We start from the raw sequence: 25,845 nt of genomic DNA on the forward strand, positions 1-25,845 counted from the left end.
TAATTTTGGATCAGAAAATTTGAGTATTTTTAAACTTGACTTAAAGATCAAAGAGTATTTATGCTAGTTTAGATGTTAACATAAAATGAGAATCTGACTTTTCTATACAAATGAGTAAAATTTTATTGACTATGTGCTATCCATAGTAATAGTAATTTTTCATTTTATTTTTTGCTGCTAAGTTTAAGATTTTATGTATATATAGGCATCATAAGCATTAAAATATTATATATGTAAAATTTTAAACAAAGTAGGATTTATTATACGATCTATATGTCAATCTCTGACAAATAATGAACGCTTAGCTGTAAGACTTAGACTCATTGAGTCTGACTACCACACTAATACTAGCTTCCCCACTTTGATTTGTCCCCATTTTCTTTCTTTTGTTTTTCTCTGCATCTCAACCTGTCATATGCCTCTCTTCAGAGACAGCACACTCTGCTCATAGTTTTCTAAGATTCAGCTTTTAACTGAACCAGCTGGACTCCTGTCCAGCAGTTTATACAGTCTTGGCATTTCTCCTGCCCATTTGTTTAATCTTTCCCACTCACTTGATCCTCTGGCATTAGAGCTAACAGCTGCAATTGCATATAGAGTTCTTAAAGTAACCAAATAATAAAATGTCACGACCTGGTTCTTACATAGTCAGTCTCTCCGTAATGGAGTGGGAACAATCAATCCATGTACTTTTTCTTTTTTCCCCTCAAAAGTCCACATGGTAGAATCAGTAGAATAGTCATACCTCCTTTGCTTTTCTATAGTGGAAATGTTACAGATTTATTTTGCAGATCAGGCTGACTATTATTTTACTAGAAGCAGTTTATATATAAAAAAGAGTTTATATATATAAGGGGTTGATAATTGCTATTATTTATTAGGTCCTATTAGTGCTTTGTGTTATACGTACAATCTTTCTGTCCGTAGAATAACCTTATCAGATAGGTGATGTGACCCTGTTTTTCAGATGGAGAAAGCAGGCTCAATGAGATTATACCCATGCCTACATAGTTAGTATTACATGGTAAGTACCAGCACTGGAATTCAAGCCCAAGATCATCTATTTCCAAAGTTTGTGGCCTATTCATTGCGTACTATTGCACTCGTTTGTTCTTTTGCATTGTGAATAGTATTTCATTTCCATTCTGCTGGTGATGGACCTTAGTTCTTATGATGAAAGGTGCTATTATTGTTGTCACTTGTCTTTTGGTGGAAATATTGGGTCATGGCACATGCATTTGTTCAGCTTTCAGCAATATTGTCTAAAAGTCTGTAGTGTTCCCGGTGTATGAATATTCTGTTTCACATACTTGTCAATACCGTGTATTGGTTTTTAAACATTTAGCCATGTGATAGGTGTCTAGTGGTATCATTTTGATTTTAATTTGCTTATTCTTTATAATTAATGGTTTTTATGTTTGTTGGAGATCCTCTTTTGTGAAGTACCCATTTACAACTCTGGCCTGTAAAAAAATTTTTTAAATTATCTTCTTAATTTTATTTTTTTCCTAAGTTTTTTGCTCTATACTGTATAGCAGTCCATTGTTAGAATCATGAATTACACATTTTCCTCCCTCTAAGGCTTTCTTTTTTCAATTTTGTGTTATTCTTTCCTTTTTTAAAAAATATTTTTTTAGTTGTGGATGGACACAATACCTTTAATGAATGAATGAATGTGGTGCTAAGAAATGAACCCAGTGCCTCACACCACTGAGCCACAATCCAGCCCCTCTTTTTTGTTTTCCTTTTAAAGTTCTCTTTTTTGCTCTTTGTGGTGTCATTTGAGCAATGATGTCCAAGTTGAGTCTTTTCCTTATAATTTAGGGCTTTGTGTCCTATTTAAAAGTATTTGCATACCTGAAGGTCTTAAAGATGTTGTCCTGTAACACTTCTAGAAGCTTTATTAAGGTTTCACCTTTCACATTTAGGTCTGTGATCCACCTGGAGTTGATTTGCATAAATGATGTGAGATTCGTTTTTCTGTGTGATGTGAATACCGGGTTGATTGCGTACCCTTTATTGAAAACATGGACCCTGCTCACTAGATTTCAGTGGCAACTTTGTGACTTCTGCTGTTCTGAGAATTCTGAAATTTGACATTTTCAGAATCTAAATTAGCCCAAATGCTTCTTATAGTTTTATTAAATGATCTCCAGCACAGACCATGTTTTCTGTTTCATACCACATCACCTAGGAGAGTGCTCTGAATACATTGCAGGAAGGAAAGAATTTGTCTGTCATGAAAAGGTTGTCACTCATCAGATGGCGTAGTTGGGTTATACATTTCTGCATGAGAAAGATAGAAGAAATAACTTTATGTTGCCAGATGGAAGCAGTTTGAGTGTTATTTCCAGGCAAAGTCTTCCCAGATGCACTTTTCCTCTAAATGTCTTTTCATTGAAGGTTTAGGGAGGTTTGGATTATAGCCCTCTCACTGGATTGAAAGTGAGTATCAGGAATCATACATTTAAAACAGTTCTTGCCACACTATCTGATTTGTTCTGTTAAGTGCTCTAGGCTGTCTGGCTAGTACACCTACATGTAGTTCATATGGTGGGGACCTTCCCCCTACCTTTGTTAAGTTTTATTAGTTTTCCTCAATAACCCAATTTGAGGTGTGTGTGTGTGTGTGGGGGGGTGTGGGGGGGTGCTGGGGATTGAATCCAGGGCCTTGGGCATGGTAGGCAAGCATTCTACCACTAAGCCACATCCCCAGCCCCCAATTTGAGTTTTAAGTAAACACTAAGACAAACAATTCCATGAAAGTCTTGATTCTGACTATGATGGGGGTAATTGGAGGCTGGAAAAGCCACTTTGCCATAAAAACTGTTAACCTGGCATGTACTGTGGTGGTTTGCAAGCATGTAAACTTATATACGTATAGTAAAAAGAAGTTCTAACACTATTGGTCTAGGTGTCCACCTTGTGAATTTACAGACAGAGCAAATTAAACTCAAAGTAAGTAGAGAGAAAGTAATCATGATCATAAAAGTAAAAAAAAAAAAAAACAAAAAAATATAGAGAAAATAAAAGAGTTTGTTTTTTGAAAAGTTTAATAAAATTGATAAATCCTGATTGAAATTGATCATGAGAAAAGACAATCCCAGTGTCAGTATTCAGCATACAGGATCATTAGCAATTGTTAGAGATGATTTGATGCCAATATGTTCTGCAACTTATATGAAATAGACAAGTCACTTTGAATGACACACGTAGCAAAACTGTACAAAAGAAAAGATGAAAAACTCAAATAGGCCCATGTCTGCTAAACAAATTGAATTTGTACCTTAAAATCTTCCAACAAATAGTGCCATACTGCTACTGCTGCCTCCAGAAACCACATTTTCAGAATTACTATCCTAGACTGTAAGGGGCATGAGGACAAGGAATACTTTTCAAGACTCTTTTGATTATCTACAAGTGGCATAACATTCTTGGTAAATGTTTGTCAAATAAAATGATTGAATGACTTGGTACAAGTAAGAGAGGTTCCCTTCCCTTGGAAAAAAGTTAACAATTTTTAACCTCCTTTCTGTGGTTAGGAATGTTCGATCTTCTCTCCAGCTCACAGCAAATGTCTGTCTCTACTGGTACGAAAGCCTCAGTCTCCTGTGTCATGAACCTCTATATAAACTGGAATGCCTCAGGGTCTCCTTGGTGACCATATCAATCACATTGAGTGTGACCGTGGGCCATATTGTCTCAGATACAGCGTTTTAATCTATATAAAATCCTTTAGTCTTTTAAAAATTAAACCAAAAGTAACATTGATCCTCTTTCTAGCAATGGCATTTTTTGGGGTGGTGGTGCTCAGGCAGGAAGTGAGGGGGGAGTGAATGGTGAGGGGAGAGAGGGAGAGTATGTGTGTGTACGCCCATGTTAGCACATGAGTAAGTACTTTCCCCTGGCATTACCATTCTTTCAAACACTGTATTGTTCATTTTTAAAGAAAAGGACCAAATTATAACATCCCAATTGCTTGTTAAAATTCATAACCTTCATCTGTCAACAATCACTATTCAGCTGATGGTTAGAAATCCTGTAAAGTGAACAACACTTAAGAGATTATGAGAAACATTTTTAGAAAGTCCGGTTGTGACTCTGAATAATGAATTAGCTTAAGCTGCAGCAGAAAACTGTGTTATTAGCTGAGAATAAAGAGGTCCCCTTTGAGTCATGTGGTAATAAGTCTTCTCAGGCAGAGTTTGTTTATTTAAAAAAAAAAAAACTTAAAATTAATGTACTGACATTTATTGGACTGTTAGAGAAATTATGTTCCTGAGCAGTGCCACTTTCTATAAAATAAAAATTAGTTAAGTAGCTTAATTATACATCAAGGTTTCCTTTTCAACTGACTACTTGACATGATTGAGAAAAAATGAAAAATGACTCTGTCAAAATGATTTCATAAATTTCTTACTGAGCATGGTGTTCAGAAAAATCCCAATTTTATGTAACACAGTAGCATGTATAATATGCTATTCTTGTAAAGTAAAATATTTGTGAACTATACATGTATGTGAGTATAAATATATACTAGAGTCTGGAACTAGTACTCCAAGATATTAATAGAGGTTATTGCTAGGTAAGGGGAAGAAGCTACATACTGATATTTTTTGCTATTTCTTTTTTAGTTTTTATTTTCTCAATAAACACGAATTCCTATTCATAAAGTTATTTATCTATTTATTTAATTTTGCCTCGCTGGGGATCAAGCCCTCATGCATGCTGAGCAAGCACTTTACCACTGAGCTATACCTTCAGCTCCTTAAAGTTTTTTTTTTGTTTGTTTTTTGTTTTTTTTTAAAAAGCAATTACAGAAGGCAAGAGAGTCAGCATTTCTTCTAGTTATAGCAAAGATGACAAGCTGGTGCTGCCCCCAAGCACAGGCAGCTCTGCTATTCAGGGCCAGACACATAGAGCATGAAGCTGGATGCTTATGAACTGGCCAGCTATTGTGGGCACCCAGGTCTGCTGACTCTATTTCAGTTTTCAAGAGGAGAACCCATGGCATGAGCTTATTGGAATAGAGTTGGGATTTAGCTGATTGCCAGGGTTAGGGCTTGAAGTACAGTCTGGGTCATAGCCAGGAAACATGGAAATCTGGTGGCAGAGTCACTTGACAGTTACTGTCCTGCCATCTGGCAATCAGAGAGGTTTCATCTCTATGATCTGGCTGATGTTACAAGATGGGTTATGTTATACCTGATTCTTAGATGAAGGCCTCAAATCTCAGAGGTTATAGTTTGGAAGTCACCCAGCAAAATAAGTTGTGGGGCAAGAATTCCTATTACCACACCTTGTCCAGCCGAGTTGTGTGCAGCATTAGTTAACCATGATTTGCCTCTTGTGCACCCAGCATCTCCTGCACACACACTCATCTCACCCACCATTGCACACCCCCCTACACCCCTCTGCAGCATACATGACCTCAAACTCTTATACTTCAAATGTCCACAAACCCAGCTTAGTCCTAGTCTCAAGGGACCCTTGCTTACATAACTTGACTTCTTTCTCTTTTTAATACTTTTCTCTTTCTGAGGTTTAGACTTTATAAGATCAGATGAGAGGCCATAAATAAATCCCTTTGTATCAACAATAAGGGTTTGGCTGATCATTAAATTTTTGCTAAAATTTGCCTTTTCTCCTTACAAATGAAACCCTCTAGAACTTGAGAGATTTTGTGTAAATTTGATCAAAAGCTCACATGTATTGGCCCCTTAGTTTGTTGTCTCCCCCAAGCCCCCCCCCCCCGCCCCCGCCTCCAAGTCAGGGTCTCAGAGTGTTGCCCAGGCTGGCTGATAACTCCTGGGCTCCAGGGATCCTTCTGCCTCAGCCTCCCGAGTAGCTGACACTACAGGCATGTTCCAAAGCATCCAGCTCCATCGAGAATATTTTTTGAGCTGCAGGGATTAGCTCTTCAGCATTGGGTTTTATGAGGGTAAAATCTGACTTGTCATAATTTTCATTCTGGCTTGTCTTACGATATGAGAGAGGGAGAAAGGCTCACAGGCTGAGAGTGTGGTGGTTTTCGTCTGTGTGGTTTATCTTTGAGGCTCACCTGGTGCTGTTCTTCTCTTGCTGTCTTAGTTGTTGGCTCCATCCGCCCTCTACAACAAGAAGTAAAAGTCTTTCTCAAAGGTATTAAGAGAGGGGCCAGCTGTTCCTCTGGTCTGTTGTGCTCAGGGTGCAACTTGGCATAGTTACCACTCAACAGATCTTATTTATAGAACATTCTTTATTCTTAGCTCTTTTCTACTTATTTTCTACCTTACAAATATCTTACATCTTTGTTAATTTAGTACATTAACGTAAATATATTGTTATACATGTGCACTTTCTATAGACTGGTATTTCAGAAATTTTCTTAGAAGAGAAAAAAAAAAGAAAATATCTAGATTCCAACTTCTTTGGTGAAGTCACTTCTTGAGAAAGTAGAGATGACAATAAAGTGTGGAAGGAGAAGAGACTGGGACCCAAACAAATGCTTGATGGTTTCCTCCCACGCCTGTGTTAGAACCAGTATTAAGGATTTGGAAGGACAGGGAATATTAGCTCTTGTGAAGACTGTAACATAATCTGTTGCTGTGAGGAATCCAATTCCATTATTTGCCTTTGACTAGACAGATCATCATCCCAATTTTAGTAAAAAGTCCCCTGGGCAGTGGTGCCCTTGTGGTGAAGACCTGATGGTTGGACTTGGGTGGAAAAGGAAGAGTAGCAAGACTCCTGATGGTTCTTTATTCTCCCCCATTAGTGTTGTTTTCTTTGCACTGTGGAGGCCGGGCAGGTTCTGGGACAACAAATACTTCTCTGAGATGCTAAGCACATCAGAGGGAAGATGAACAATTAAAAAAAAAATGCTTCCATCAAATCAAACTCTTCATCTTATCTCCTGCCAAACGAGGCAGGAAAGTTTAATTTATTTCTGTGTATTTTCTTTGGCTTATAAGGTACTCTGTAACTCACAAATCTATTTTTGTTCTAAATCACTTTTATAATACTGATTATAGAAGAAAAGTAGTAAAATCTACCCCCCCTTTTTTTCCTTCTTTTTTCTGTAGGTGGGGGGAGCGGGATCGCTGAACCACATCCCCAGCTTTTTTTACTTTTTGAGACAGGGTCTCACTAAGTTACCGAGGCTGGCCTTAAACTTGCAATCCGCTTATCCCAGCCTCCTGAGTTGATGGGATTATAGGTGTGAGCCACCACACGCTGCCATCAATAAACTTTCATAGAATATTAACCAAAACCACAGAATTCTTGGAAGCTCACTGAAAAGATCTAAGGATATGTCTCCCTCTTCCCCAGCTTTTTTTTTTTTTTTTTTTTGGTGTTGCTGGTGTTGAACTCCGGGGCTCATGCACACTAGGCAAGCACTTTACCACTGAGGTACATCCCCAGCACTTTTATTTTAAGACAAAGTCTTATTAAAGTTGCTGAGTCTTATCTGGAACTTGTGATTCTTCTGCCTCCGCCTCCTGAGTCTCTGGGATTGCAGGTATACCTGCAGTCACACCTAACACCCACCACACCCCGCAAAATGTCATCTCTTTATATATGTTGTCTTTGTTTTCTGATATCCAGTAGACAGCTGTTCCAGGTGTGCCCTATGCAAGGCATCTTTGTTAGTTGCCCGTCTCCCTGGTGCTAGAGTCGCATCTCCTGCTCCAGCCTTTCAGTCATCCCACACCTGGAGTAGGAAGTACCCAGGTATATACTGCTGAAAACTTGAATGTGTCATTTCCTCCTGGAAAATAGATCTTTCTTCTTGTCTTTGTGACTCCAGCTTCTTTTGCTAATCTTCCCAACTCGGTAAGAATGAGGAAGAACCTTCTTTCCCCTATCATCCACTCTGTTGTTTCAGAGCTAAAGAGACTCGGGGCTGGCCTAATCTTGCTCCCCCTTTTAGTGACTAAAGAGCATAGGACCCAAATGGGGACAGACTGGCAGAGATGAGAGTCCAGGTGTCTGAATTTCTAATCAGGGATTCTTTCTGTCGTTGGGCTTTCAAAAACTCAGGGCTTAAAAACATCATTCCCCAAATAGGTGCTAGGTGCTTTGGAGCACCTCTGCCAACTTGTTGGGGGTGCTGCTGCCTCTAGGATATCTTAAAATTTCAGGGGGAAACACAGCAACATCTATTAAACACTGTACAAACTCCTGCCTCCGGGTTGTTGCCAGTTTTAGTTTTAGAATGTGCTCTTTCTTTCAATGATGTCATTGTTTTTGCAAACCTGGGCGTTTGGTGAGTACTGTGATAACAAGCTGGTAATCAGTGTGGGGCAGGAAGTGAGGTTGTGATGTCTAATACCATCTGTGGTGGGAGTGGTTGAACAGGACCCCACAGGCACCCTCATTCCATTAGGAAGTAACACCAGTGAAGAAAAATAATGATTTTTCTTGCAATTATTTTGTATTATGTTTTCAAAGGGTGCCAAGTTGCTAGGTCAAAAAGAGTTCAGATCATTTGTCCCCAACTACTAAACATATGGAGCTCTCCCAGGAATTTCTCTTGGCCCTGTGTGCCATGAAAAAGTTACTGAAATGCTAAGGGCCCTGGGATTTGAAAAAGTTCTGGAACCTCCAACTAATGTCTTCTTGGATAAACCCTCTAGCCAAGGAAAAGAAGGAAGAGGTGAGTGAAACTGGCATCCTTAGCAGGGAAGGGAGTGAGGGCAACATTCCCAAGATTATTTGATGGCCCTGTGGCTGGCACAGGGGCTGCTACAGCAGATATTCCAGGCAGTGCTGCCGCCACCCAATATTTGAAGAAGATAAATTATTGGACTTCTCTGCTGCCAAGGCCTTTTTTTTTTTTTTTTTTTTTTTTTTAAGTCTTGAGAACCTTTGTGGTAATTGTTGGCTCTTTGTCACATGCCCTATCACTTACCTTTGGTGCCCTATTATTAGATTCTGGGAGCAGTGAGTTTTGAGGCACCATCATGAAGACAATGTCAGGACACCCAGGGTGAACTTGGAGCTGGAGAGGACACACTGCTCCTAACTTGCCATTCTTAGATCTGCCACTCTTTCCCTTCTGAGTGATTTCCATGGAAATAATTTTCTAGAAACTATGAGCCAAGTTCTTTTTATTTTTTATTTTTTAATCATCTTACTAGATAATAGATACACCCAAGAACCTTATGGAGTGCACATAAAAAAAATAGGAGGAATAAATATTTTTTAGAAAAGCATAATTGTGACATTAAAATTTTTGGAAAACAGGAAATCACTTAATATTTCTTTCTCCAGAAACCCTTTACATTTTGAAGCCTGGTATATATATCGGCTTTGTTCCTAAGAATCTCTTTTTTTGGATGTCATTGTCAAGGTGTTTCGTATGTTTATAGTTAGCATTCAGTTTTGTATTCAGTTTTCCTCCACATCTAGGAGGTGGTATAGCACTAACTTAGACCTAAGCTTTGGTCTCAGATGAATAAGATATTCTAGTCTCAGTGTTGAGAGAGACCCAGGACTAAAGCTTAAATTCTGGGTCTCAGTTTCTATATCTAAAAGATGATGATGATAACATATATCTCATAGTCCCATGGAGGTTTAAATAAAATACTTGTTAAGTGCTTATTATAGTGCCTAGCACACACTAGGAACTCAGTAGATAGTACATTGTTATTAGTAATATTCCATAAACGTTTTCCCTTTGACATTTAAGTCTTTGTGGCCATATTTTAATGACTGCATGATAGTCTTATCAAGTTATGTACATTATTATTTGCATAACTATTCATCTAATATTAGATTCTTAGGTTACCTGTAGACTTTTCCTAGAATAAAAAGTTGTGTAGCACAATCTTTTATTCATCCATCATATCTACTTAGTGCTCACCAAGTACAAGGACCTTCACTGGGCATTGGGAACAAAGCGTGGCATAGCCTTTGGCTCTGGTATACATCATGGTTCAAGTATTGAGAAATGCAGAGGAGAGGACAAAATGTCAGTTTCTGGAGAGCCCAGGGAAGGTAGGAGAGGGTTGTAGAAGATGATTGAGTTAATGGAGGTGGAGGACATGATATTAAGAGCTTTTTAATTCGTTGTACCAATTGGGACTTGTATTCTCAGTGCAATGGAAAAGCTTATTTGAAGAGAATGGGCATTTTTTGCTTAGGTTTATGATCTGTAGGAGATAAGATGAAAGCAGAGTCTAGTTGGGAATTTTTTAAGGAATCCAGGTGAGAGATGATTTGGGAGTGGTTGAGATGGTAAGAAGTGGCCAGATTTAGAAAACCAGTCCACCAGGTGAGCAGATGGGTTGTAAGTGATGTCAGGGAGGAGAAAGGACAGGCTCCCTGGGGTTCAGCCTGAGTGGAAGGATGGAGTTGCCATTTCAAAAACCAATGAGTGATGCAAGAAAGAGGACTTAGGTTATATTTGAGGTGATAATCAGGAGTTGAATTTTGGAATGTTATACTTGAGGTGTTTATTGAATATGTAGGCAGAGGATGGAGGATAGGTAGATGGATGCAGGAGTCTGGAATTCATAGGAGAGAGATTTGTCTAAGAGTCCTGAGTTTGGGGGTTGTGAGTATATTTGTGGTGTTTATGACATATTTGAAAAATTTGGAACTGTTAGTTACTAAAAGTTACTACTTTTACTGTATCATATAGAATAGGTTTTGGTGTTTCTTTTATTAAAAATCCAAACAAACTTCACTTTGTTAAATTGTTTTATAAGCATATTAGAAATTTTACTACAGGATTATTTGGTAAATTGAGAAGGTTTGGTATCTATCTAGTGGATCTCTTTATCCTTTTAGTTTTTCTTTGTTTCTCCCAGTAAGAGTTCATGGTTCTTTCATGAATGTTTCACATACATTTCTTGATAATATTATTTACAGTGTTCTTCACTTTGGGTTGGTTGCCATTGTTAGTTAGTACACCCAATCTTAATAATAGGGTGACAACTCTTGGTCTTCTAAAGAAATTATATTGATATATTGGGTTATTTCACTGAATTTTTGGTACTATAAATAACATACTACTTGATTCTTTATTGGGGGATAGGAATTTAATCGTTATGTGCAAATAATAATTGTGTCTGTTTAAATATTTGGAACACATTTCTTATTCATGTCAAGAAAAGAGTTCTGGTTGAAGATAGAGAATGGTTATAAGTAAGGAAACAATACCTAAAAACCTTGTCACAGTCACTTTTTTTTTTTTAAGGCTGATCCTAATTATCAATCTTCCTTGTCCTTTTACTTATGATGGATATTTTGAGTGCCTATAGTTTACATTCACCTCCGACAGCTGTTTTTTGGTGTGGTATGTTTCATTTTCAGCCATTCTGATCTTCTCAGGACTTCTTCTCTGATTCCTTAGTGAAAATTAGGTATTGAGGGAAAAACTGTTTTCCTGCTGAATCAATATTTAATCTTCATGGGTGCAGATACAAATTAAACCCAGTAGATGGTATAAAATCAAGAGATTTCAAGGCTGTAATTGTGTAAGGCTCTAGATGAAAATGTAAAATTTTGTATTCAAATATAAAATTTTAGCCTTCTTCCTCCCCATTCAATAAACAGTAAAATAAAAATGAATTTATTTATACAAGTTTTCTTCTAACAGAACTGATTTTGAAATTGGACTTTATTTCCAAACTTTTTATAAATTTATATTTGCTAAAAAATTCCTTAAAAAGCTGAGTTTTCAGTTCTGAGGTGGATTGCAAGTCAGAAAATGACTCACTGATGCTGCTTAGATTTCCAGAATGCTTTATCTTGACTTTGCAAGTTAACTTTCAAGTTTTTTTTTTTTTCCAAGTTAAGCGGTGTGACCTTGCTCCCTGAATGAGCTGTGTTCACGATCTGAAACATTAGGACTTTGTACCACCAAGGGTAAATTTGCAGAAAGCTTTTAGTTGGGCTGTCTTGCCTTGTTTAAATAGCCCAACACCTGCTAGGCAAGCCCTGCGCATGTGAGTGGCTATGTACGTTCCTTCCTTTAGGATTTGCAGGGCTGGAGCACAAAGACAGCGATTGTTACCCAATAAGCAGTAGTCACACACTTCTACCAATCGCATTAGGAGGGCTGGTTACCATGGAATCCACCATCTGTTCACTCCCTGCCGCTGGAATGTGATTATCCTTGCTGGGCTGGGAACTGGGGTAAGCAGGGGAGCCTGTGTGGTGGGAGATTATCTGCAATGGACTGGGTTAATGGGAGGCTTGATTTGGCTCACTGGAAGAACAAATGAAGGGAGTCGTACTTCACCCATTCGTGACTTCTAGCCACCAGGAATAAATTCAGCTTTTCTAGGGTAAGTCACCCTGGCACTGTTATCCCGTTTGTACTACATTTGGTGTGGGGCATTATCTCCATGTGGTCCAGGAGAAGGGAGCTCTGAGCGCTTCTGGAAGAAATGTCCAGCTTACACACTTGTCTTATAGGCACTTTAATGATATGTTGATGTTGGGGAAATGAAAGAATTGTCCTTTCATCTTTAAAAATGATGTCTGCTTGTGAAATTGTTTTATGACCTCTGAAAGTGGCAAAAAGACAGTCATTTTTAATGGTTCCTCAGAATGAATTACACGGGTATTCTTGCTGAAATACGCCCATGGCCACAACGTGTTCAAAACATCTCGGGTCAGGGGTGTTTGTAGGGTATAATTTAATCAATGCTTATTCTGGCCCACATGACTGGTTTACTATTACCAGGTCATGTTTTGAAATGTGATGTTCATGTAGTTTTATTTTGCTATGCTTTTTGCACAAGTTTGAAGGGCCTGAGCATGTGGAAACAATGTGACAGTGTTCTACCGGCAGGCGTGCAGGCAGAGTGATAAAGACAGGGGCAAAACTAGGAAGGTCCCTTCTATTTCAAGGGCTTCCTTTGTATTTTTTCTTTCAACAGCCCCTTAAAATATGTGTTGCATATTGTGAGCAGTAGAAGGAGATTTTGGTGGTAACAAATGGATGACTGACATTTTTCTGTGTGGCTAAGAGGTTGGTAGCTCAGACAAGGGACTTCTATGTCCCTTGTAAAGCAGCATTGTATATCCCCTTCCCCAAAACTGTGCCCTAAAATATAAAAGTGAAAAAACAAAAAGAGTGCTGTGTATACTCTGGAGACTTCTTTTTTGTTAAGTTTTTTTCCTTCTTTTTTTTTTCTGTCATTTAAACCATAGCGCCAGTGCTGTGAGTCTAACTGGGTCTGCCATTTTTATCTGCTCTAGGAAGGGTTGCAGGGCGAGGCTTCGCCTGTGCAGTTTTAGTCTTTCTAATTGTGCTGTTCTGCTGTCGTCTTGGACATTGGTGTCAGTGGGCCAGTGGCTGCCCAGAGACCGAGAAAAGGTCATTGCTAATAGAGTCTACTTGATTTTCTTTTTTAAAAATGATGGTATAAAATTAGATAACCTCATATTAGTGAAGGGCTCATGTTCTTACTTCAAGAATAGGTTTTCAGGCCTGATTGTTATTTGTGGCTTCTTGGTATTAAGAATTTTGATTCTTAATCATTCATTTAATTAAGAATTCTAAATTAAATTTCTTTTGATCTTTTGCCCTTATTGGGCTATAAACATTTTTATTGTTTTTTAATATATAAAATTAGATACATTCTACCTCTAAGAAGACGCTTTTTCCAATAATAACATATTTGTCTAAAATTTCCTTAACATCACCTGTACAATTTTTTAAGCTAATCTTAACTTATTTGGGATAAAATTTTCACCCATAAAAAAGAGTCATTCATAAGCAGTACAAGGGTTGGGAGGAAATGAGCTGATTTAGAAGCACCATGTACATTTAGAGTGTTCATGCTGCTTTAATAACATGTGTCTTAGAAACCTGAAACAGTCTTGGAGCAAGTGGGTGCGAAGTGTGTGGCTTCTGTGTGCCTGGGATGTGGTTACTTAGGTCACTGTGGTGGGCTAGGTAAATCGGTACACTTCTTGAGTTCTTTAGTGTTTGTGAGTAAGCTTACTATTTTTACTGTTACTGAGTAATAGTTCCAAGATTGTGGGGGGAGGTCTGTGTGTGGGAGGGTGCTGGGGATTGAACTCAGGGGCACTCCACCACTAAGCCACATCCCCAGCCCTATTTTTTAATTTTATTTAGAGACAGGGTCTCACTGAGTTGCTTAGCACCTCACTTTTGTTGAGGCTGGCTTTGAACTCATGATCCTCCTGTCCCAGCCTCCCAAGCTGCTGGGATTACTGGTGTTCACATCTATACCTGGCATGCGGTTTTTAATTGAATGCTTATGCTAGAACACAATCCCAACACTTTATGGGCATTTGCAGGTATTTGGTCACTTACTTTCACTTGAAAGCATATTTGTCAATGTGCTCCTTGTTTAGTTTCCAGAGTAGCAAGTAATAAAACCACACGGTTCTCCAAAATGTGTTTTAAAAGCTTTGTTCCTTCAATCTCTGACAAGATACTTGGTGGTTCTTGAGGAGAGCCCTTTACTGAAATTGGTGAAGAGAGTGGACAACAGGAATAGTCCCTGGAGCACCTGTGATCCCAACCAGAGCACCCCAGGGACTAGAGTACACAGTCATATGACCGTCCTTTACTCAAGAGGATATGGTTTGGGGGCTTGGTGAGATGTCCATTTCCATTCACAGCATGTCAGCAAGGAAACCTATCATTACGTGCATGATGCCTGGTGGTGAAGAACTTAGAACATACTGAATTCTCTGTACTGATACTTGTACAAGTAGCATGTGGAACACAAATGTGAACTAAAGTGCTTAGAGTGATTCTGGTCTTCAGCAGTCTGTGTAGACAGCAAATTAACCCACTACAAGTTCAGTGGTCTCCTCTTTCTGCTATTTTGTTTGACACATGATGCTGGAAAACTGCCTTACCTAACTTATTCAGACAAGGGGACCACAGAGCTAATAAACAAACAGTGGCGAATTTCATACATTTTTCTTCCTGTGTTTTGTTGACTTACTCTGCCCAACTCCTAAGTTGAGTCTGTGTTTCTCATTACTTTTTTGAGTACATATTTATAATCCATATTTTGAAGTTTACTATTTTGGGCCACTGGATCCTTGAGTTGTCTGAGATGATAGAATAGTAGGAATTTGGAGTGGAGAATCTGTGAATGCTATTGTTACTAGTGTTGTTATGTTCATAGGTTGGGGCTGAATCTGCTAGCGTTTTTCCATGACTTAAAAGTAGATGTACTGAAAAGTGGTCTCTTTTGCCCTCTCCCACAATTCCATTTTGCCATGGCTGCAGAATATGCTTGGAATGAGTTAATTGGGTGCATCAGCAATTTTGCATTGCTGTGTTAGACATAGAACTACAGGATAGTTAGCCTATAGAACATGCATGGGAATCATGTAAAGTTGCACAAAAGCCATGGCTCAAAGCTTGTTGCATTTGGCGGGCTTTTCTTGCTGTGTGTGGCATAGATTTGCATATTGGCTGCTGTTTCTTTTGAGTTGTCCTCAGCTCTTCTGTTTTTATAACTGCTCCTGTGCTTGTCTTAACACAAGACAAACTTTCCATAAATTGGCAAGGAGTAGGTCTACGTAGGCTGCAGAGGAGCCTTGGAACGGCTGTGGGGATGGATGGCACTTATCCCTTTTCAGTTGCCATCATTCTAACCCCAGGAATAGTTTGATGGAGTTACACATGCATGTCTAGCAGCACCTTATTCTTAGAAAAGTTCTGTATTTTCACAAATAACACCACTCTGTAGGGCTAATTGCTTTTTTTTTTTTTTTAACAAATGTTTTGAATGTTGGACTTCCTCCTATAAGTAGTTCCTTCCTTCCTCCTAATCTGCCTAAAACCTGTGTTCTTTCTTTATTTTTTTTCCCCAATTTCCTGGTCCTGAACTCATATTAATGAAATCATGAGGTATATTCACATGAGGCAGGCAGATTGAATCTATTGCATTCTTTTTGATCCCTAATATATCACTGGATGTTTGTTTTCACATTTATATAAAGATCCCAAGCTAAACAGAATCATCTCCCCTTTTATCCTCATTTTAGAGAAGAATCAAAGATCCATAAAGATGAAGCAACTTGTCTCAGGTGGGGCAGGTGAGGTGGGGCTGGGACTTATAGCCTGGGGACGCTGGAGTAGGTGACATCTTGACCCAGAAGTGCTAGTCGTAGAGGGCAGAATCTGAGACCAGGCATTAAACAGACTCATTCAGGTCACCTGGTTTTCTATGTCATTGCCCTTACAAGGAGCAGAGTGTGGGGGTGCTGATGGAACTCAGTGCATCTCCAGGGAGCACAGGTTTGAAAGATGGTTTACTCAATAATACAAGTCGTAAGAAATGGATTTCTCATAATAAACACCTAGCCTTTTAGAAAGCATAGCTGGCAAACCAACTTAGATATTTGTGTGTCGGTTTGTATGCTCTTTCCTAAAGCCATGTGTATATGAGATGTAAAATGATGATGAGAATGTTGCTTGGCAGTTGTGGAGCCTAGAGCAGGTGGCAGGTAGAGCACTAAGGAAGGACAGCCTGAAGGGCAGATGACTGTAGTTCTACTGCAGGGCACACCTGTCACTCAGATCATACACGCCTGTGATGTGTTGGTGTCCCTCTTCTGTGGACACAGCAGATACACTACCCAGTTTCCCTTTCCTCTACTCCCCTCATCAACCACATGCTCCCCCTGGCCCTAGACCATCTTACCCGCTATTCAGACAGCCTATCAGATATTACTGTTGTCAGTGTTAACTTTTCGTTCATTCATCAAATACTTTTTTTTTTTTTTTTGCTACTGAGGATTGAACTCTGGTGCTTAACCACTGAGCTACTTCCCCAATTTTGAAACAGAGTCTTGCTACATTGCTTAGGGCCTCACTGAGTTGCTGAGGCTGGCCTCAAACTTGCAATCCTTTTGCCTCAGTCTTCCAAGTCATTGGGATTACAGGCATGTGCCATCATTTCCAGCCCATCATCAAATACGATTGAACAAATTTCCTCTGTGCTGTTACTGGGCAGGTATGGAGAATTTGATGCTGAGCATAGTGGCAAGGACTTTAGTGAAATTTACATGAGGCTCGGGGGACATAAGGCAAAAGTGAAGAAATAAGTGAACAGCATACTTTCAAGTAGTGGCAACTTAGTGAAGATGAACATGAAATGGTAAGGAGGGTTTAGGTTAGCAAGCTTTATACTGGGTAGTCAGGAAATGTATACCTAGACAAAACTGATCTGGAGTCAGCCATGTGTGATCCAGTTCAGGAAGGGGGTTGTCTTCATCACTTTATGGAGGTGGAAATTAAGGAGCATGAATAATCAGGATCATTCCAAAATCATGTTTAAATAACTGTAAAGCTACACTACATTACCCGCTCCCCCAACAGGCACATACCCATCCCCAGGACTTAAAATGTGCTCTTTTTCAAAGGCAGAATTTAACAGATAAGCATGGGAAAGCATTTCAAGACAGTGGTTAAGAGCAGCCTTTTTAAGTCCAGCTGACCTGGGTTCAGGCCCCTCTCACACACTGGCTGCCTGGTTGTCTTTAAGCCAGTTACTTAACCTCTGGAAACCTCAGTTTCCCTGTTATCAGAACCCATGGGGTTATTGTGAGTATGAGGACAGTTATGTTAAAAAACGTCAATTACTACTGAAAGTGATGGTGATGATTATGATGTTCTCTAAAGGGACTGGGTAATAATTCCCTGAATGTTAAGATTTTTGCTACTCTTGGCAGGGATAGCCAGAGAGGACTGTTTGCACTTACCTTCACTTATTCAGCAAGCCCTGTTTGAGTGTCCACTCTGCCTTTTAGATTCGAGGTGAAGAGCAGGGCTAGGATCTGTGCTCACACTGTGCTGCCCTCAGGGTGGTTGGTAACATAGTGGAGAAAGGTGAGGAGACGGGCAATGGGTGGGTCAGGCAAGGTGGGGTTGGGACTTCTGGTCTGGGGAGGTTGGAGCAGGTGAAGTCCTGACCCAGAAGTGCCTGTCACAGAGGGCAGAGCCTGAGACAAGGCAGGACAGGATGTGAGGGTAGAGATGTTGCCTTGCTCAAAAGTGTTTACAGGGTCCCCTAAAGAATGAGGGACCTTTGAATGTTTCTAAACATAGGGGAATAGATCTTTGCATAGTCTGGGAAGAGAATTGGCAGTTTAACGATGGGAACATTGGAGGGAATACTTCTTAAGGCAGCTGGGAATCTTCATCATCTTCACTCTCAGCAAAGGTTTTCTTCTGTTGTCACCACCACAGTGGTTAAGTCACATCTTATTCTTGGTATTTACATTCTGAAGTCAGCACATAAAGCAAAACTTGCATAGTCAAAAAAATTCTTGAAAACTCCCTCAGGGATGCCCAGCCTGGCCGATCAGCTCTCATGGATTCCACGCAGTAGGTGCTTTTTTCCCCCCCATGGTTGGGAAGGATTGGATCTTCTTCAGTTGGGCATGAGATAAAATAATCACTTTGCTCATATTAAGGGGCCATGCTATGTATGGCTATGTAGGAAGTGTAGGCCTAGAATGAGGCCCATTGTGATGAGGGCTTACACTTGGGAAGTCCCAAGTGAACCAACAGGAATTGGGGCATCAGCTGGTTTATGATTTCTTCCTCACCCTCACCACAGGGTACGGTGAACCTGGGGTCAGAGTTAGCTGAGCAACTGAAATGATTGTATCTGTGTTTGTGCACGCACACACTCACTCACACACTGCTGTTTTCTTTATCTGCAAAGCATGTATCATTCAATCGGAGCAGCCTTAAATGTATTCATAATGCAACTAATGTAATTGCAATTGATGCAGTAACATGCCAGACACTGCAGAGCCCGTTCGTCATCGCAGCTAGACTTGTTGAATATAAGGGATTTGTGCTCATTGAACAAATAAAACCTGCTAGGAGATACATAATAATCCAAGTTTACCAACTGTTAAATGGTGAACTAGAATAAAAACTGTTTTGGTTCAATCTGTGTTCTTAGCTTTTCTATTCTATTTTCTTTAGTTATAAAGCCATTATATTAACCTAGGTAACATCATCCTCATCAGAAGAAGAAACTTTTCATAGAGACAAGAGTTTACAAACATGATTGACTAATATGGGAAAAAAGTTTTATATAACAAGCTATCAAAGAAATACACAATAGTATATTGGCAAAAATTTACTGACTGCTTATGTTCTGGATTAATATCACTGTATTCTTCAGATGAATGTACAATGATAGAAATTTGGGGAAAATAACTTACTAATTTTTTAAAAAATTTAGGTACATATTGCAAAGGAATAGTATTGTACTATAACTTAAGAGAAAAGAGGAATGCATAGAAACAGGTAAAGGTATCTCACAGAAACCAGGAGTGTAAATTCGTCCAGGCCTCACAAGAGCCTGGAACCAAGACAGTTATACTTTCTATTCTGTGGGTGTTGGATCTCTCATCCCCTCTGCCCTGCTGTGTGCTTTCTGCTCTTCACACGGACCTCTTACACATCTGTCTATAGATGGCAGAAAACATGGCCACTCCAATCGGGTTACGTAGCACTTCCCAGTTCCAGAGCCCAGTGGATACATGCAGTTCTCACTTCTGATATCCTGGAGAGACTAATGGGCTGAGCTTTGGTCAGCTAAGTTCTGTCAACTGTGGCCGTGAGAGACAGAGGTGACTTCACCTGTAGCAACCGATACAAGCACACACCTGCTACCGATCAATAGCTTGACATTTCTTTTCTTCTTTATAGTTTTTGTATAGATTTTAAATGATTGATTAGCAGTGGCATTATATGAATTTTATGGCAAAAGTAAATTACTATAAGATTCAAAAGGCAAATTAAAATCTGATAGGGAAGGGGGTTAGTGTTGTGATTCAGTGGTAGAGTGCCTGCCTAGCATTTGTGAGGCACTGGGTTCGATCCTCAGCACCACATAAAAATAAAATAAAGGTATTATGTCCATCTACAATTAAAAAAAATTTTTTTAAATATGCGATAAGGAAGAGATAAACCTGTACCAAGTAATAGTAACCAATTTAGGCTAGTATATATTTGTGTTATAGATTATGTAGTGAAAACATAGGATGGGTTTTCTAATAATTGGGCTGTTTTATCTCTGGTGGTATTCAAGTAAAAATTAGATTAACACTTCTAAGAGGTGATATGGAGAAGATAAGTATATAGAACTACATGACTTCCAAAGTCCTTTTCAATCCTACTGATCTGTTAGGAAAACAATTTACTCTGGAAAGATTTCTTTAAAGATTCTTAATTAAATATTAGAGGAAGATCCTGTAATACAACCCACATGCCTTTTGAGAATAAGATGTGAAATTATGCAGAAGTCTGCAGTCTGTGGGATTAAGCAGGAGGCAATGAATTTGAGTCATATCTCGAAGGCAGCGATTGGATTATGTGAGGGAAATAATTTTAAGATCTTGTTAATGATTGTTACTGAGATACAGTTAGGATTTAGCCAATTCATTACTTTAACAAATGCCTGAAATAATTCAATTCATAAAGAGGGAAAGTGGTGTTTTTTTTTTTGTTTTTTTTTTTGGCTCATGGTTGGTTGCTCTTGGTGGTTTTCTTTGGCGCCTGTGGTAAGGAAGGATGTAGGGAGCTTGAGGTGGAGGAAGAATCTAACCTCATGGCAGCCAGGAGGCAGAGGGGTGGGGACAGGGTTCAATATTCCCTTCAAGGGCTCACCCCTATATGACTGGAAAACTTCCAACTCAGCACCACCTCCCCAAAGTGCCACAGGCTGAGGACCAAATCTTCAATAGCAGTAGCCACATGGCTTGCCAGCTAGAAGAGGCATTTTCCTGGTTCATTCTCTAGTGAAGTGGTTAAAACCTCCATTGAGCCCAAGAGCAAAGGGAAGCCAGTATTATAAGTGTGCTTGTTTGTGGTCTTCACTATATTTTGGGAAGAAAACATCAGGATAATCAGCCATGAATTCTTTTTTTTTTTTTTTGATGATGATGTCAAACTATGGCAGTACTACATTAGCAGCTGTACTGTGAAATCAACTACTTGTTTCACTGTCAGGATTAAAATTTCTCTGTGTTATGCAGAAACTAGTGAACTTTGTTTAATCTGGGCCCAAGTGAGTTCATCGTTGTTTTGCTCAGGTGAAGTTTAAGATGTATTTCTGTTCATTATTCCATAAATAAGCTGATCCCAGGATTGGAACTTAATTTATAATTTTCAATAAAATTAATTTTCCCCTTTAAAAAATGGAATGGACAAAATCATTATTATAAAAGTGGTGAATAGGCTATTCCTTTTCCTCGAATTACTTTTCCGCTTTCTTTCTTTCTTCCTTTTTTTTTTTTAAATTTTTTGGATGGACACAATCCCTTTATTTTATTTGTTTATTTTTATGTGGTGCTAAGGATCCAACCCAGGGCCTCACGCATGCTAGGCAAGCACTCTACCACTGAGCCACAACCCCGGCCCTACTTTTCTACTTTCTGATTATGGCGTGTATTGAGTCTGTTCTGTGATAGTTCACAACTTGTAGACTAATTCTGAAGTGTGTATCCTAAACTTGAAGTTGTGGTTGATTCGAGTGTTCTAAGGAGTGGAGTGTTCATAACCTTGAGTTTAGTTGGCTTCAGCCTTAGCTGTGGGTTGGTACTACAACAGCTGGGACTCTCCAGATTAGTACCTTCCCTCTACTAGGATCTGTCCTGCTGCCTCATTCTAGAATATTGTTTGGGTGGAGTGTCTTTTCTCAGAAGGACCAGGTCTGGACCAGGTAAACCAGCAGTGAGCCATTCCATCAGTTTGTCTGCCTAAAATGCAGTTACTCTGATAAAGGCTGATCCAGGGTCCAGCTCTTCACCTCTCCGGGGGTGCATAGTTTTTAACATTAGAAAAAAAAATGAGTCATTTTTTGACCAGATGGAAGTGAAAAGGGGATGGAGTAGAAGTCACATGCTTTGAAGCATACATAGCAGCCATCTATTTTTCTGGCATCCTCCACCATCCAGAGCTGTTTCTCTTAATTGCCCAGAGGTACAGGACCTTCCCAGAAAGGTTATTCTCTTATATGTGAACACTGGCAGAAAAAAGAAGGGCATCACATTTGCATAAAAATTCTACTGGAGAAAAAAAATCAAATAGAATCTCCCTACACCAAAGTTAGATGGATTTTTTTTTTTTTTTTTTTTTTAATTTCCTTGTCCGGACAACCTGGACACTCATTTCATAAACATTTGAGTGTTTTCCCATGCCCAGCGCTGTGCTAGGGCGGTAAAGATACAGTCTTGCTCTCGGCATCCTCACTTATTAGCAACAAAGTATAATGCAAGGTCACATAACTGTACAAAGGTGGGTTGTGATCGCACAGAGAGAAGGAAGGACTCAAGCCCAGGCCGGAGAACCAGAAAAATATTGTCATGGAAATAACTCAGCACAGCATCTTAAGGGTAAGGTGACATCTGCCAGGTGGTGAAGAGCATTTTCATATGAAGGGAACAACCTGCATTAAACTGTAAAAACTACCAAAGAATAACGTGTGTTTGGAATACAAGAAAGTTGGGATTGGGTGTAGGAGTGGGTTAGTCCAAGCCTTGCCTTGGGAGCAGGACTCCACTGCAGGAGTGGAGAGAGTTGGTTGAGAGCTTTAAGCTGCCAAGCCACCTGGTCTTTTAGGCATTCTGGAGAGATGACTGTGACAGTACGTAGAGGAGGAGCTGAGGTTGCAAGGTGCAGGAGCTTCAGCAGTTCCATGAGGAGCAGATGGTACAGAAGAGAGATGATGAATCCTCCTAGTTAAGGCTGTGGCTCAAGGACGGAGAAGAAAGAAGGCATTGAGAAATTGCTAGGAGCGGACTCATTAGACTTAGTGATTAATTGGATGTGCGAATGGGGGTGGGACAGTGGGAAGTGTCAAACAGCTCTCAAGTTCCAGCTTGGATAGGCGGCTGGATGATGCATCATTAGCTAATACAGGGGCACCCCACCGTGGGAGAGGCAGACCGTGTCCCTTGGTTGACTCAGAAACTGCATTTAATTTCTTGTCACATATCTAACTGGTTTAGATTTATGTTTGAAATTTGTATTTTTTTTTTTTTTTATGTTTTGAAAGCAAACACCACATCAAGTCCAGTACAGTATTCTTAGTATGACAAATTATGTTTGCATCTCTTTTGCAAAAATAAATAAATAAATAAATAAACTCCTACTTTTTCTTCCTGCATCATACTTTAAATTCTTGCCTTCGCTACCATTTAAAATAGTTTCCTATCAACAGGTGGCTAAACCCTTGCTGTGAAATGAAAGCAGAAAATAAAACAGGGTTTATCAGAATTCACAGTATAACTTGGGAAAGCAAGTGTGTGTGTGTGTGTGTGTGTGTGTACTTTTTTTTTCCATGAAAATAGTCTAAACTCTTGCCTGGTGAGTTAATAGATTTGTTATATATATATTTCAGCTATAGGATACTGAAGCATTGTGAATGTTGAGGCAAGAAATGGCTGTAAGATGTTTGGTCTTTTAAGTGAAATGAGAAAATATTAGTATTTAGTTAGGCTCCTTGAAGACACTCCTTGGCTGCTGCCTTCCCCTGGCTGTGTTTCTCTTCTCTGAATTCCTGAAACGCCTCTGATGGATTTTCTCTGTTCTAAACATACAGGTAACTCTTGAACAACACAGGTTTGAACCGCGCAGGTTCACCTATATGCAGATTTTTTAAAGATTTGCAATAATTTGAAAAAACATGTAGACAAACCACATAGCCTAGATATGTTGAAAGAATTAAGAAAAAACTCGGTATATCACCAATGCATAAAGATATATGTAGGCAACAGTCTGTTTTATAATTTACTACCATAAATTATATACAAGTCTAACCTAAAAAGTTTGAATGTAGCACAATTTGTTCACCCAAACACAAGCCATGCTTGGTACCATTGGTACTCAAGAGAAATATAAACAAAGGTAAAGATGCACTATTAAATCATAGCTGCATAAAATAAACTGTGGCACACATTGTAATATTGTAATAATTTCATAGCCACATCCTGTTGCTTTTGCAGCAAGTTCAAGTGTTGCAAGTATCTGCTTGAAACTTGAGTGACGCTAATCATCTCCACGTGAGCAGTTTGTCTCTCCAGTAAACTGTGTATTGTAGCAAAAAAGTGATTGCTCATGGTTCTTATGCATTTTTCACCATATATAGTACATACACAAAATGTTAGTCAGCTGTTTATTGGTAAGGCTTCTTTCTGATCAGCAGCAGGTTATTAGTAGTTAAGTTTTGGGGGGATCAAAAGTTGTGTGTGGATTTTCTGATGTATGGAGGGCTTCATTCAAGGGTCACCTGTATTTGAAATTGGCTATTACTTTGTCTCTTTCCCTTGCTAGATTGATCTTCTGAGGCAAGGAACTTTCTTACTTATATCCTCTTACGTCCCAGCTTCTGGCGTTGCGTGGAATCCATACTAACTATACGAACACTTAGGTTGGTGAATTGAACTAAGGCTAAAGAAAAAGTGGTACTGCCAGTTGGGGATGAGGAGAAGGTATCACACCATGGGACTAGGTAAAGCACCAGTGATTACCAGCTGGCCCCAATGCCTGTTTTGGGACGGGTCCTCCACCAACACAGTTCTACTGTTTTTTTGTTTTTTGTTTTTGGCTGGGGATTGAATCCAGGTGTGCTTACCCACTGAGCCACATCCCCAGCCCTTTTTATTTGTTATTTTGAAATAGGGTCTCACTAAGTTGCTTAGGGCCTCACTAAGTTGCAGAGGCTGGTTTTGAACTTGTAATCCTTCTGCCTCAGCCTCCCCAGCTACTGGGATTATAGGTGTGCCCTACCATGCCTGGGCGGGTCTTGGCTCTTCTTGCCCAGCTCTTCGTGGTTGGTTTGGGTACTGTTGGAGGTCACGGTTTTCTTTTTTTTTTTTCTTTATTATCTTTGTACTTCTAGGTGCTTGCATAGAGCCCAGCAAATATAAGTTGCTAGGTAAAGCACCTAATGAAGAAATAAGGAAAATGTGTCTGTCCCAGACTTCTTCAAAGTATTTGAGAATCACTAAGGAATTTGGAGGATATCATTGACAGTAGGTCTGAGGAGTTAGCAACAAATGATCTTTTGGAATGAAACCAAGTCTTTTAAAATCCACAGTCATTTGTTTTTTCTACCTGTCCCTACTGGTCTTTTGAGACAGCATTCCAATGTGGCGCACTTCAGATAACTTTATTTTCTTCTCTCCTAAGTTTAGTAATGATTAACTTCTCACCTCCTTTTAACAGAGAAGGGGTAAGAGAGACACAGAAAGACAAAAACTAACTCCTCTCTCTACATATATATTTAGTCATTCATTGATGGACCTTTATTTATTTATTTGTATGTGGTGCTGAGAATTGAACCCAGGGCCTCACTTGTGCCAGGCAAATGCTCTACCACTGAGCCACACCCCCAGCTCCAGAAGCTTAACTTTTTAAGATATATGCGAATACTTCTGTCTTTTAAATATAAAAAATGATCAGGGATGGCTAAGGGTCAAAATCCCATAGAAGATGATCAGGTGAATTGAAAACTGGTTTTGAATGAAATACCCTCTTTAAAAAAGCAGACAGGTGAACTCTTAATATGAGATAATCATGTTGAAGAAATGAGTTAGCCTGGTCTTCAACCAGTAACTAGATTTTATTGTTTTCATTTTTATTTATTTATTTTTTTGCAGTTCTGGGGGTTGAACCATTGACTTTTCCTACACGATAGGCAAGTACTCTACCACTGAGCTACATCCCCAGCCCAGTTACTTGATTTTAGCAAATAACTGACTGTTCATCCAAAATTAGGGCATGAGGTAATAACTAAAATTGCCAAAAGCAGAACTAAAAGTATTCTCAGAAACCAGTAGAAAAATAACAGTAGCAAGCAGTAAAAAATTAAAAACCTTTTGAGA

The 25,845-nt window shown here is 39.3% G+C and overlaps 1 protein-coding gene across 5 annotated transcripts in view; it reads left to right on the forward strand.

Moving 5' to 3' along the window:
• Positions 1-25,845, forward strand: part of Fgd4 (FYVE, RhoGEF and PH domain containing 4) — a 200,902-nt gene that overhangs the window by 65,612 nt on the left and 109,445 nt on the right. Inside the window, exon 2 of one of the 5 annotated variants that reach the window (XM_058576344.1) lies at positions 968-1,024. The exons of 2 other annotated variants lie outside the window; for them this stretch is intronic. The gene's annotated coding sequence lies outside the window, so the exon portion shown is untranslated. 2 more of the 5 variants (XM_046435778.2, XM_046435779.2) reach the window with 2 other exon arrangements.

The sequence above is a fragment of the Marmota monax genome, unplaced genomic scaffold (assembly GCF_021218885.2).
Source record: "Marmota monax isolate L192 unplaced genomic scaffold, Marmota_monax_Labrador192_F-V1.1 WCK01_AAM20220418_F8-fsc00012, whole genome shotgun sequence".
NCBI lineage: Eukaryota > Metazoa > Chordata > Mammalia > Rodentia > Sciuridae > Marmota > Marmota monax.